Source organism: Anopheles arabiensis, chromosome 3 (genome assembly GCF_016920715.1).
Source record: "Anopheles arabiensis isolate DONGOLA chromosome 3, AaraD3, whole genome shotgun sequence".
Lineage (NCBI taxonomy): Eukaryota > Metazoa > Arthropoda > Insecta > Diptera > Culicidae > Anopheles > Anopheles arabiensis.
The window spans coordinates 67,912,488-67,925,164 of NC_053518.1; positions in this window are offsets into that span (position 1 = coordinate 67,912,488).

A 12,677-nucleotide genomic window follows, 5' to 3' on the forward strand; every position below is an offset into this window, starting at 1 on the left:
ACTGATCACAGAGAGCCAAACGGCGAGACAACGCTTTTGTGTGACGGTTGTGAGACCCACCGGTAAACCGTTTGACGGTGGTTAGTGCCGTTTGTGCGTGAACGTCGTGTGCTGCTGGGTATGCGCGTGGGGGCACGCGTGTAAGATAAAAATAGTGTTACCCGCACAGTACAACAGTACGGTATACGACGTTTCAGGGACACGTTCTAATCCAGCCGCACATGAGATGAGGCCATCGAACTCCGCGTTTTTTTTTTGCAGGGTAGACTGTGATCAAACAGTTTTGACAGTCAATACAGATGGTTAACGGTGGTGGAGAGAAAAAAAGAAGAAGGAGCTAAGTCATTATGGAGTGAAGTTTGGAGAAGAATAGGAGGAGTGGATGAATTTAAGCTTTATCTAAATTAGATGAAGTGGGTACTACTGGAGGTGATCTTCTATTATAATAGTTCTTTGATAATAATAAAGCCATTATTTGCAATGCTACACGGTTCTCCACATGCTTGGGTTTAGTAACGTACGATTTTCTTGATGTGACAGTTCATTGATCAAACACATACTTATTTGAGAATTTAATTGCCAAATGCAATAAGTGCCATTTTAATGACATCTTGGATACATAAAAAGAAGAAAATTGATAAAATCACACAAAAATTATAAAAAACTACACATATTATGTTGTTTTTCAATCACGATACTCAACGTCCCTGGACATTCGAATTACACTGATGCCTTCGGAACTCATTAACTTGGCAGTAAACTATACTTAAAAGTATGAACCTGTTAATCAAGGAGACCTTAAAAAGGACCCTTGGTGTTAATTCATAGAATCTATATCTACATACATTGATGTTGTTCTGCTAGATATGCAAAAATCATATATGTATTTCTGAAAACAAAGCATAATCCATGGAGTCACAATAAACTGTGGTATAATAAAGTTGTCTGAATCGAACGACCTTTGGAGTGAGCAACGAGCAGTTTCCTGGTGTGCAAATCACTGATCATGTGAACCTACAGATCTAGTTGTCGTTCTTCAATAAGTTGTTTTTTGGATCCAACTCCTGAGCGCTATAATAACACCACAACTGCCTCCAAAACATTTGCAATGGAGGTCCGTTTTGTACTCTAAGATCAAGTCCTCAATGTAATAGATGTGCATAATGACAGACAGTTTGTTTCGCTTTCTGATCGCATTCATTCCAAAACCAATGACCCAGAAATGTTACAAAATCTCTACTCAATCTCCAGAATTTCTTAAATCAATACTCAGTGTTGTGTACTATAATTTTATAGTATTTCACCTCGTACTAATAAACATAAAATTTCCCAAAATGACATTGACTCATGAATGGCTTATGAACATATAGCTTATATGAACATTTGAAAACATACGATTGGAAAAGTAAATACTTCATAAAATGTAGCAAACATGTTGGAAAAAAGCTCTACAAAACTATTGTTATAACTTTGATTTGAAAAGTACATGTTTTCCATCCAAAGTACTGAACGGTACCAAAACAACAAAACACATTGAACACAACAACGTACACTACCTGCACTTCACTTCCTCATGACATCAACGCCGCACACACAGAGTAAAGGGCGGTAATATAAGGCGATAATTCTTATCATCCTTTTTCAGCGAGCCATAAAATACTGTTTACAAAACGGAAAGCAACCGGTCCGTACACTTCCTTGTTGAGTACGTGTTCTAAAAGCGGCAATCGCCGGCACACAATGTACACACACACAGAGGCCGCTGGTCATTGCTTACTAAACCCATTTCGTAACAACAACGGACACGGTTAGCACCGTCACGGCTGGGCCCTTAACATCGCAACACGCTAGTTTTGTGATTTGCGTTTTTCTTCCACCAGCAACGGAAGGTTTTTTTCCTTCCTTTCATTCCTTTTCCAATACCCCGCCAACGCTAAACGCCACTGGAACTCTATTTCCTGCTGCAGCACGACTACTTTCGCTTTCCTTTTGGTAGGGTTTTTTTTGTGCTGTGCGCGAAGTTGAATTTTCTTTTGCAATTGTACTACGATCGGAACGCTACCGGCTGCTACTGCTGCCTTTGTGTTGCAATTTGCGTGTCTTCCTAATTATAGCCTCTGCTGGCAAATGGATATGTCTTGCTTATAGTCGGGGTTTTTTTGTTTCGCATTTTCGGATGCGCAACTCTAACGCAACTCGCGAAACACCTTACAAATAGAACGAATAAATCCTCCATGACTCACAAGTGTGCGGTGTCGTGGCCAAAAGGTGAGTAAACATCCCGAAACACTTCCCACCAAAACCAACCATCACCGCCATCCATGTAATGAATGGGAGTGTAATTTAAGCGTATCCCACTTCCCCATTCTCCACATCAGATGATGTCGTGGCGTTGATGAGAAGCTTAGCGCGCTTAGTAGCAACAGCAAGGAGAGTCATCGCAACAGCATGAATTTTGATTGATTGGTTAATTGAGGCATTATTCATCACATGCACAATTTGCACTATCGAGTAGCAGAAGCAAAGTTCCCCAACACTTGCGGTGGTTGAAGCAATGCGGTGGAAACCAAAAACAGAGAGCTTCCATTTAATTAACCGGGAGTTAAGATCTTTTCTTAACAAGGCAAGACGGGTTGGTGTGAGTAATCATTTTCAATTTGATACATCTTTGTACATATTTTTACATTGTATCCCTTATTAAATTAAAGAATATTGTTTGCTGCAAAGAATTATATATGATTTCAAAGTTTTAGTTGATTCTTAGTTTAGATTACTCACGAACAATCTTTAATTACTTAAATGAAACAACATAAAAAACCCTTTTTTCCGTTCATGTTAGGAGGTGCAAGACAATTAAAGATGTTAAAATATGTGCATTCAATTATTCATGTTGTGAGTAGAGCTAAAAAGGTTTTGAACCTAATCGTGGACATTCGCCTGTTAGGATATGATACATTAACATGCTTTTAGCTTCCGGTATTTAATGAATTAGTCGATTAGCTTAAATTGATTAAGTAATAATTAGTAAATAAAACTGTTAATCCTACACAATGCATAAGTTAGTCCAGCTGAACGTATTTTGATTTTTAATTAGTGTCGTCGCTAAGTACAAAATATTAACATAGTATGGTGAGGTCCAGTGCTGTGTACGATAACGTCAACGTCGGTGTTTTCTAAAGTATTTTTACTATTTTTGATATGTTGCTAAGCCATGTTTTAGTATTTAGAAGTAACGCCCAAAACAAACCGTATAGCTTAAAAATAGGGTATAAAATTACAATTCAAGGCGATACAATCCTTATTGGCTAAGAGACATTTCCTTCTCTGATCCATGTAAAGGCACTAGTGTTGGGTTTAATAAATCGTTTGTTAAAATTAAATTAAGTGAATCTTCAGTGATGAGTGATTCGAATCTCGAATCGACTCTTCAAGAATTCATGAATCTCGAATGAATTATTAATCTTCAACGATTCATGAATCTATAAGATTCATAAATTCATTAAAATTCATATATCCCTGGGATTTATGAATCGTTAGAGATGTATATTTAGAGAATATTGAATATAGAGGATATTGAATTTGCGCGATCCCACCTAACATGCTCGTCGTGGGTTCAAGGCTCGCATGGACCGTCTCCCAGTAGCAAAACAAACTACCTGGCTGCGTAGTACTTGCCAAGAAGTATAAGTTGGCAAAATCACGTAGATTGTTAAACCAAGAAGAAGAAGAATCAAAAGCTCAAGCTCTATGAATCCATGGAGATTTATGAATTCATTGAAATTAATGAATCCCTAGAGATTCGTGAATCTTTGGAGAGTCAAAAATCTTTGGAAATTCATGAATCTTTGCAACCGATATTTAGATTCATTGAATCATTTCCAAGATTCATTCGGATTCATGAATCTGATTAAGATTTACGCATCACTAGAGGGCACCTTATTCCGGGTGAATTGGTTTTCGGTTCGGTGTTGTCCAGCCCAGTCCATGATGATGTGGCCCTATAAGCGTGACGAATGTCTACATCATTCGGTTTTAGAGGTTGTATAGTCCAGGTCAGTAGTCCTAATGTTATTGTGGGGATCTGTATCGTTTGGTTCTCAAGAATTTCGTTGGATACAGTCTTTTCCATCAGTAGTAGTCCAATTGATACGACGGGTTTATAAAATCTTTATATTATAAGTTGAAGTATGTTATGCTAAGTAATCTAATAATGTATTTTAATTAAAAGTTGAAGAATGTTACAGTAAATATACATTTTTATTAAACACTCCACATTTTATTTGCCATAAACTGTTAAAAAGAGAATAAAATTGATTTTCCTTAAAAAACCAAACAACTTTTAGAAGGTTAAAACATGTCCAAAACCAACAACTCTTCGCCTGTTTACTCATCCGCCATATGATACATGTTGACATGTGTGGATGATGAATGGGGGACAACCGCAAGCAAAGAAAAAAAAAACAGATTTAACTTCATCCAGTTCCACCACCTTCACCTCCAACTCCTCCCCTCTCCCCGTTCACAGGTTTAAAGGCGTGACAAATTATTACATTACCGAGGGTAATGGAGATAACTACCGATCAAGCGAATCCAACCGAACGGGCGTAAACTCTCCATACGTTGGGTTTTCCACCCCAAAATCTCACGCACGCAAGCTACCAAACTAGACTGGCCTGAAAGCGGGTGGCGATCGAGAAGCGAAAAAAAGAGAACCAAAACCAACCGTAGCCAAACTGTGGTGGCTCGCGCGTCTAGTGTGTTACTACGGTGTGCAGTGTCCGTCACGGCTGGCCCGGATTACGCCATACACACACACTCGGGTAGCTACCGCACACGCCGGTCCGTCTCTCCGGCAGCCCCAGCAGCGCAGGTCAGCGAGGTGGAAGTCGGTGCAATGTTTTCCACACAAGCTTTACCAGCTTTGGTCAAATATTTTACCCTCGCCTGCGCGCCTCTCTTTGCTTCTTCAATTTTCACTTTCGTTGCTTCAGCGTGCGCACACACACGCACGGGTCGAGGTACGTTGTAACGTTGGACCCTGATCGTGATGTGACGCAATGGATGCGGACTTTCGTGCAAACGGCCTTTTCCTCGGCCATTATTTCATCGCTCGACATGTTGCCGCTGCCGCCGTTGGAGATCGGAATCGGAGCAAAAGCTAGAAGCCGTTTGTCCGTGGCTAGGCTGTAGGTAAGGGGTGTCAGGGCATGCCGAATCGAAACGCAAAATCAACGGTTCAACCCTCTGTACGGTGGCTAAACAAGCGCACTGCGCTGGCCATTGTAGTTTACCTTTCACACCTTCCACTGATGTCCATGGTGAAGCTGGTGCGTCTTGGGAAGCTTTCTTCTGACCCTGGTAAGGAGGAGGCTGCACACACAGACACACATTGCACAACTCGGTTTCGAATGCAAACGAGAAAAAGGCGACGAATGCTCATTAAATCACACCGTTGCAGAGGAAACTTAAGCGCCGCAGTCTTGGCGATTATCTTCACATCTAAAGTCGCATCTTGTGCATGGAAAAAAAAACTCAGTGTCTTTGCATTTTCATAGCGCAGGAAAGGCATATTTAACAAGTACGGTTAAATAGCAGTCCAGATGGCATTAAATCTCATCATTATGCAAGTGTGTCCGTGCTGGACTCGCGAACACAATGTAAAACCCCCCTTTTCTAATGCTTACTTATGAGTGATTTTAAATGTACTACTTACGGTGCTGTTTCCCAAAGAAAACTTCCTAGTAGTGTACGGTCATTCACCGTACCGAATGCAACGCATTTCCCCCCCGTGGACGAACTGCACTACTGCCGTACTATGGAGACTTTAAAAATGCATCTTTCGGCTTGATCTTTGCATCCTCCCCATGGTCGCATAACTCTGGTGATCGCACCAAAACCTGTAAACGGAAAGCAAAGCGAGAGAACAACAAAAAAGATCATGTAAAACAATGGAAATACTACAAACACTACACTACCCGACCCAACTCACAGGTCAGATCCCCCTGGCCTGGGACGGATGGTTACGAAAAGGTCATAAAAAGTGCCACCAGTGCCTGACCAAAAAAAGAAAAAACAAGCACACAGACACACATTCAAGTTAAATACTCACTGAAATGGGAAGAGGTGAAAGTGAAAGCCCACCAAAGAGCGCCAGCAACTGCGGTTTTGTGGTCACGCTCTAATTATTGACGGAGCAGACATTTGCCAAAAAAAAAAAACTCACCAGAGACCAGACGACCAGAGAGACGGGTGTTATAAATATCATTTATTTGTTGTCTGCATGGGAATCGAATAGGTGAATAGGTTATGGGAGGGGGAAAGGACAGTTTTGCTGCAAAAATTGTCGTTTTTGCGTATTTTTTTAGAGCGAGCGGGAGCTTTCCACGATGAAAATTATGTTAAATAGAACGGGTGGACCTTCTGTTAGAGTGATAAGGAGTGGTAGGAGAGCATCAAGAGAAAATTCCAGGAAAACAATATAAAATGTCCAATGGTTAGTCCAAATAACTGTTGTTATCTCTCTTCATTGTAATAAAAGGATTTAAATGGATATAAATGGATTATCTCTGTAACACAACAAGATTTTATCTTTGAAGAAAGAACCAGCAGATTTTTGAAGATTTGAAATTCATAGAATTGTGCGAAAGTTACATATGCCATAAAGGCCATCCATTTTCATTGTTTTGGTCCTCATCTTACAACATCTTCTTGAATTCTTATCTGAACAGACTTGAATTCTCATCTTGAATTCTGCGAGATATTCATTATATATTGATGTGTCTAAATTACACATTATGAACTGTTTTTAGGCCCTGGTTTAGTATTAGTTGACATCACTAAATACTTAACGCATACGAAACAAGTAGAAAATCATATACTTTAATCAATAAATAAATGGTCCTTCGAACCGGATTTAGATACATCTTTTCGTCTCTTCCGCGTCATGGAAAAATAGTAAGAAAACAAAAGTAAACAAAACCATCAGGCAAAATAACGAGAATGTAGAAGTATTAAGAGGATGGCAAAGTACAGAATGATTGTGTTCTGAAGCCGTCTAATGAATAAATGCTTTGAGGTGTCGTCACCATCATATCAGTATTTGTCTTCATAGATACATTTATCGTCTGTTTAGATCTGATTGTCGTGTGTTTGCATGGCACTTTGTAAAACTTATATTAATTCATCCTTTTCTACGTTCTTAAAAAATTTCATTCGTTCTGTCCTTTGCCATGGTTGTTTTTTTCCCCAGTTGAACAAATTTATCTCCAGCCTGCCCCGTCCCACCCATAGTTCAGAGCCAAATAGTATCACAAAACCTCCCGAAACGCACAAATCTAAATATACGAAAACACACCTAACCAAACAGAGCCAACTCTTCTTGGGCTCGCGTTCTTGTCCCGCGACAACACTGCTGTGCAACCATATGTGTCCAGCGGGCACACCAAATAGCCCATTTTCTGTTGACGACGCACTTCCTGTCCGAGAGAGGCTTACCCACTGGGTAGAGCTGCCAGTTTGTATTGGTTGACCCGACTGGCCTTTTTTTTAAATATATATTGCGTACGTCGTTTGTCGATATGATACGGCCGGAGCTTTATTAACACGGCACTATATTATGCATTCGTTGCGGTAAATACTGGCCTTAATGTTTGCACAATTTGCGTCCCAGGATTCCAATATCTTCGACCGGTGTCGGCACGATGGGTTTTTCCTTCCCTCTCTAGCTCGGTTCGTCAACAACCTTCGCTCCAACACAAACCGCTGGAGAAGAGACCCTGACAGCCTAACCAAACTCAACCCGATAAACGACCCGATCCGCGTCTCATCACCTTCTTCTCGATCGGTTTCGGAGGAGGTGGGACAGGGGGGGGACCTGTGTTTGAACAGGTTTAACGCTTTTTTCCCTTTTTTTCGCACAACCCAGCAGAAACGAAATACAACCGTCAACTTGTCCAAACACGACGCTACCCAGCGAAAAGGCCCCGGCGACCTTTCGAACGGCCCGAAGGAACGAAGGAACCCGGGCTCCGGAACGGTGGAACGGCGGCGTGTATCGAATCGGCTAGATAGCGGAGCAAGGCCCCCCGAAATGTGAGCACTAGAGCACCACTCGGCACCACACGAGGCTGCCACGCGCGTATGACACCCAAATCTAATGTTCGAGGTCAGTCCGGAACGCGGTTTCTAACAGCTTGGATAGGCTATTTTTGTGTTGCCATCCGATGTCCCGCGCGTACACGTGCGTCGCACTTTGACGCACTGTAAGCGAAGAACGGGCGGCCGACGATTAGTATTGTTTCGTTTGGCCGGTTTGCCGTTGTGCCACGCATCTTTCAGCGCATACGTGGCCGATCTTTACTGCCGATCATCATTATTCATGTGACGCGCGAGTCGCCTTGACTCCACACAGTCAAAGGGAGGGGGCCAGCAGAACGGACTGGCCAACACAGGCGGCGTGCTGGATCCTCCACGACCGTGTTTGTTTTGTTTTACGTACGCAGCAATGTTCTCCGACAAACTCCAGTGGAGGTAAAGGGGTTGGGGGAGGGTGAGCGAAGGTAAAATCATTAATGGTAAAACATACAGGGAGGCTCTCCTTGTAAATTATCACTTATACATTCAGAACGGGCATCCTCGTACCCCTTTGCGCCTTGTCGCTTTGTGTCTCTCTGTGTGTGTACCGGTTGGAATTAATTCGCGCCTAGCTGGAGATCCGGTCGATCCGGACAACCCCCCGTTGGACACATACACCCTTTCCCCTCATTCCAACTCGCAGGGGTTCTAATCTAAGCGCAGCTGGAAACACTCGCGCGTTTGAAGTTTGTCGCGATGTTTGTTCGCTCACGAATTCAGCATTATTCATTCCCATGCAGGCTGGCTGCCGGCGATTTCTGTTACCGTTTCGGCACAGCACATGAATGGGGATGATTTACACTGTATATCTCCAATTCTAGAGTTCGATTTCTGCTCGATTCCGTTCGAATATGGATTAGGGAGTGTTCGTTTTGCTTTCCACTGTCCGGTTGCTCCGGGCTGGACTAAACTGTCATCCGGTGTGATCAGGATGGAGCCATACTGACTGGCAGAGCTAAAGGTAGTTAAACTTTCATAATATATTTTTGCTTTACGTACGCAAGTAGCTGTAATTTAACCTAATATCACATCCGTTGAGAGTGAGAGTCATCAAATAGGCTTGTTTAGGTGCTAAGACGTCTTATCTAAACCGTTGAACATTGCTAGGTTTACCTAATATTTATCGAAAATTTGAAGATAAATAAAAAGGGTTATTTATTGGTAATTTAACGGCATATTAATATTGACCAATGTACCAATTAGAGCAGTAGGGAGGCATCCTATTCCTTCATCTTTTCAATAGATTGTTCTATCAAATTTAAGAATGTTACACAACCAGAATTCTGTAACAATTTTAGTTTACTTCATCTTCTTCATTTCTCAAAATTGTTACTTTCTGAAAAACTCAATACAATTCATTTTATGGTTTCCTCATCGATTTTCTTTTCCAGAGCCAAAAATGTCTTCTGGAGGCAACAATATCTGAATTCACTCAGTCATAATTATTTAGCGTAGCACTGATCAAGCAAGTCATAAGATATAATAATATGCTTAAAGACCTTGGTGTTAATTAGTTTAGCAGAAGAAAAAAAAAAACATTTAAAAACATATTACAGTGTAGAATGCATCGCATGAAGCACTTTAGTATTCCAGAGTAAACTTTTAATCATCATCGTTGACAAGATGCAGTTAATGAACACATCAAATATCTGAAAAAATGTACGATTTTTTACATACGCAACATACACACGCCACATCAATTAACAGACTCCCACCAAAATCACCGGATATAACAATGCTAATGAAGTAAAGCATTAAATATAGGCGCCTCACCAAAAAACACGTCCTGTTGCGAAGATGTCGATACAACAGCAAAACCAGAGTAACAACCACAACAAAAACCTCCCCTACTCCTCTTGAAACATATAACCCCAATCCGTTAAACGCCTCGACGGCACAGCCCTAATTGTGGATAATTAAAATCTATAACGTACAAGGCACCGTAAAATGGTCAACAACGCCCGAACATCGACCGAACGCAAATCCTCCACAAAGATGTTAGCGCTAAGAGGGGAAAGGCAACACAGACGATGAGCACGACTGAAAGAATCAATGTTGAAAATAATAATAAAAAAGACGACAACCAGACATTCGCGAAACCCAGCCAGAACTACCAGATCGAATAGCCAGCGGGGACAGTTACAGTTAGCGCTATTATTGTTTCATATTTTTAAATTAGTCTAAATTGGTCCGAAGAAGCAAACAAATAAAGCACGGTTCCTCTTCGGGGGACCTGACGGGCTAATTTAGTCGTTCCGTGAGCGTGTGTTGTGTCGGCTCTGGGGAGCTCTTGGAGAGGGGAGACATGATCTATCATTCCCCTCGAGTGAGCTGCACGTTTTCTGCACAATGCACAATGGTGTGGCCGAGCGCAGGACCGAATGTGGATCACCCGGTTGACTTTGATTACCCCCGACCGACTACAACGCATATCGTTCATGTGACCCCCGGGAGCCGACACACACGCCGGGTAAGAAGAGAAACCCCGTTTAGTAGCGCTGCGTCTCTGGAGTTGGAGTTTTATTCTACTCCGAGTCGACCACCATAACGCTCAAGAGGAGTTTACGACTCCATGGGGTGGAACTTTTGCAAAACGGTCGTCGTAAACGATGGTGGTACGAATTTAAAATAAATTGATCTTTATTTAACACCAGTCCAGTCCAGTCCGACTGGCCTGGTGGTGTAGCGGAGTTGCGTGACGCATCTCTTGCGCACGGCAGAACCTCTTACTCTGAAGCTGCAATCATTCATCATAGCGTGGAAAATAGCGATAGCACGTTGTTCTTGGGCAGGCGCGCTCTGTTTATAAGGGTTATATGCTTGATTAATTCGTCAATTGAACATCACAGAACACGGGACGGGATTCGCTTATGTTTGATGGTCTCTTACCAATCTGTCTTATCTACTTCCTCAAGTTGTAACATGGAAAGCAACACTGGAAACGTAAGAAGAAGAATCATATTTTGTTTTTTGTGTGTCCTCTTTTGGACGATTTCAGAACGCTCAAAAAGAGGCTCCCAGACACATCAGACAAAACTCCCATCATTGGATACAATCATTCCACAGCACAGGATGTATGCAGTTTGGCTTTATTTCGTTGCTGATGCCGCTCTTTGCAAGGGTGGTGGTGGTGGTTGCGAAATGATGGTTCTGTGTTTCTTTTGTGTGCTGTTGCAACAAAGATTCGGCAAAGCTTTGATTAATCATAATTATTGATGTATGCTTGTATTTCAGAGACATGCACTCTGGGGGCTTTTTATATGCGAAATTTAACCATCAAAAACCATGTTGGTTCAAGGTCGCATTTTTCGAAGTTATTTTGAAGTGGGAATGGATTTAGACTTTTGATTTCTAAGTTTTATTTGTTCATAGCTACAACTGACATTCAAGTCTCCTTATGCATTCTTATATGTTATTTAAAGAAAGCTGGTAACATAAAGCCCATACGAACGCCAGAAACTGGAGCTACAACAGAAATACCCTGTATGTTTCTCCAACAGGACGGAATAACCTTTTTTGCGTATTGTTCCAATACCTAAACTAACAAAAATATTACCAAATGCTTCTCAGCACGGCGTCGGACATTTATGGTAATACTTCTACGCACAAACACTGCGAAGGAACATTTGCTCAAACAGAACCTTTCAAACGTGCGAAGCATTAGATGTGCGTTGCAAAGACGGAAGACTCGTTAGGAAGTCTCTTCATCTTCTGTTTATTTTCAGGAGAACTGCTTTTACCCAACCCATAAATACACATTCTTTAGCGTTCTCGCGCATACATACACACAGCAACGTATATTGGGTAGAATAGCCAAACGTCCAAGAAAACAACCCATCGGCACGAAACCTTTCCAGCCACCAACAGGGAGAACATAAAACAACGCTCTCCTGCCGCGTCACAAGCGATGGTAAGACTGTTTTTTCTTCTTTTCCTTGAAAAGAAAATGAGTGAGCGAAAAAAAACCTGTACGACATAAATGCGACAAACGAGACGCGTTCTTCGACGGCTTATTTCATGAATGACGGGCTCAAACAGAAGTCGTCGTTGACAGGCATAACCCGACCCGATCTGAAGACAACGTTTGCCGCCAGATCGACAAAAAGAGGCCCCCATCAGTAGAAGATCACTGCCAAGAGGATGTTAAGAAACCCTTTTTTCATGTGGGTTGTTTCTTTTCGTTTCTTGTCGTAATAGATTTGCTACTGAGTGCTGGAAAATCCACTTTTCCACAAGAGAGATACACCGTTTCTTGGCGTTATTAATAAGGCAAAATGTAAAATGTGGAACAAGAATTATTGTCGTTAACCAAAACGGAAAACATTATTGAAACAACTTAACAAGACTCATTCGAAGCATCCCCATTGAATTGAGCATTTAATTTTCCATATAACTCTTGTTTGATTTTGCAAAAAAAAAAACAAATCATGAATCGCATAAAAAAACAAGAAACCTAATACTTAACACCACAAAACTAAAATCGATCAGATTCACATAAAAAGCTACACAACCTCAAAATTGACAGCATCCACCGATAGAAACAA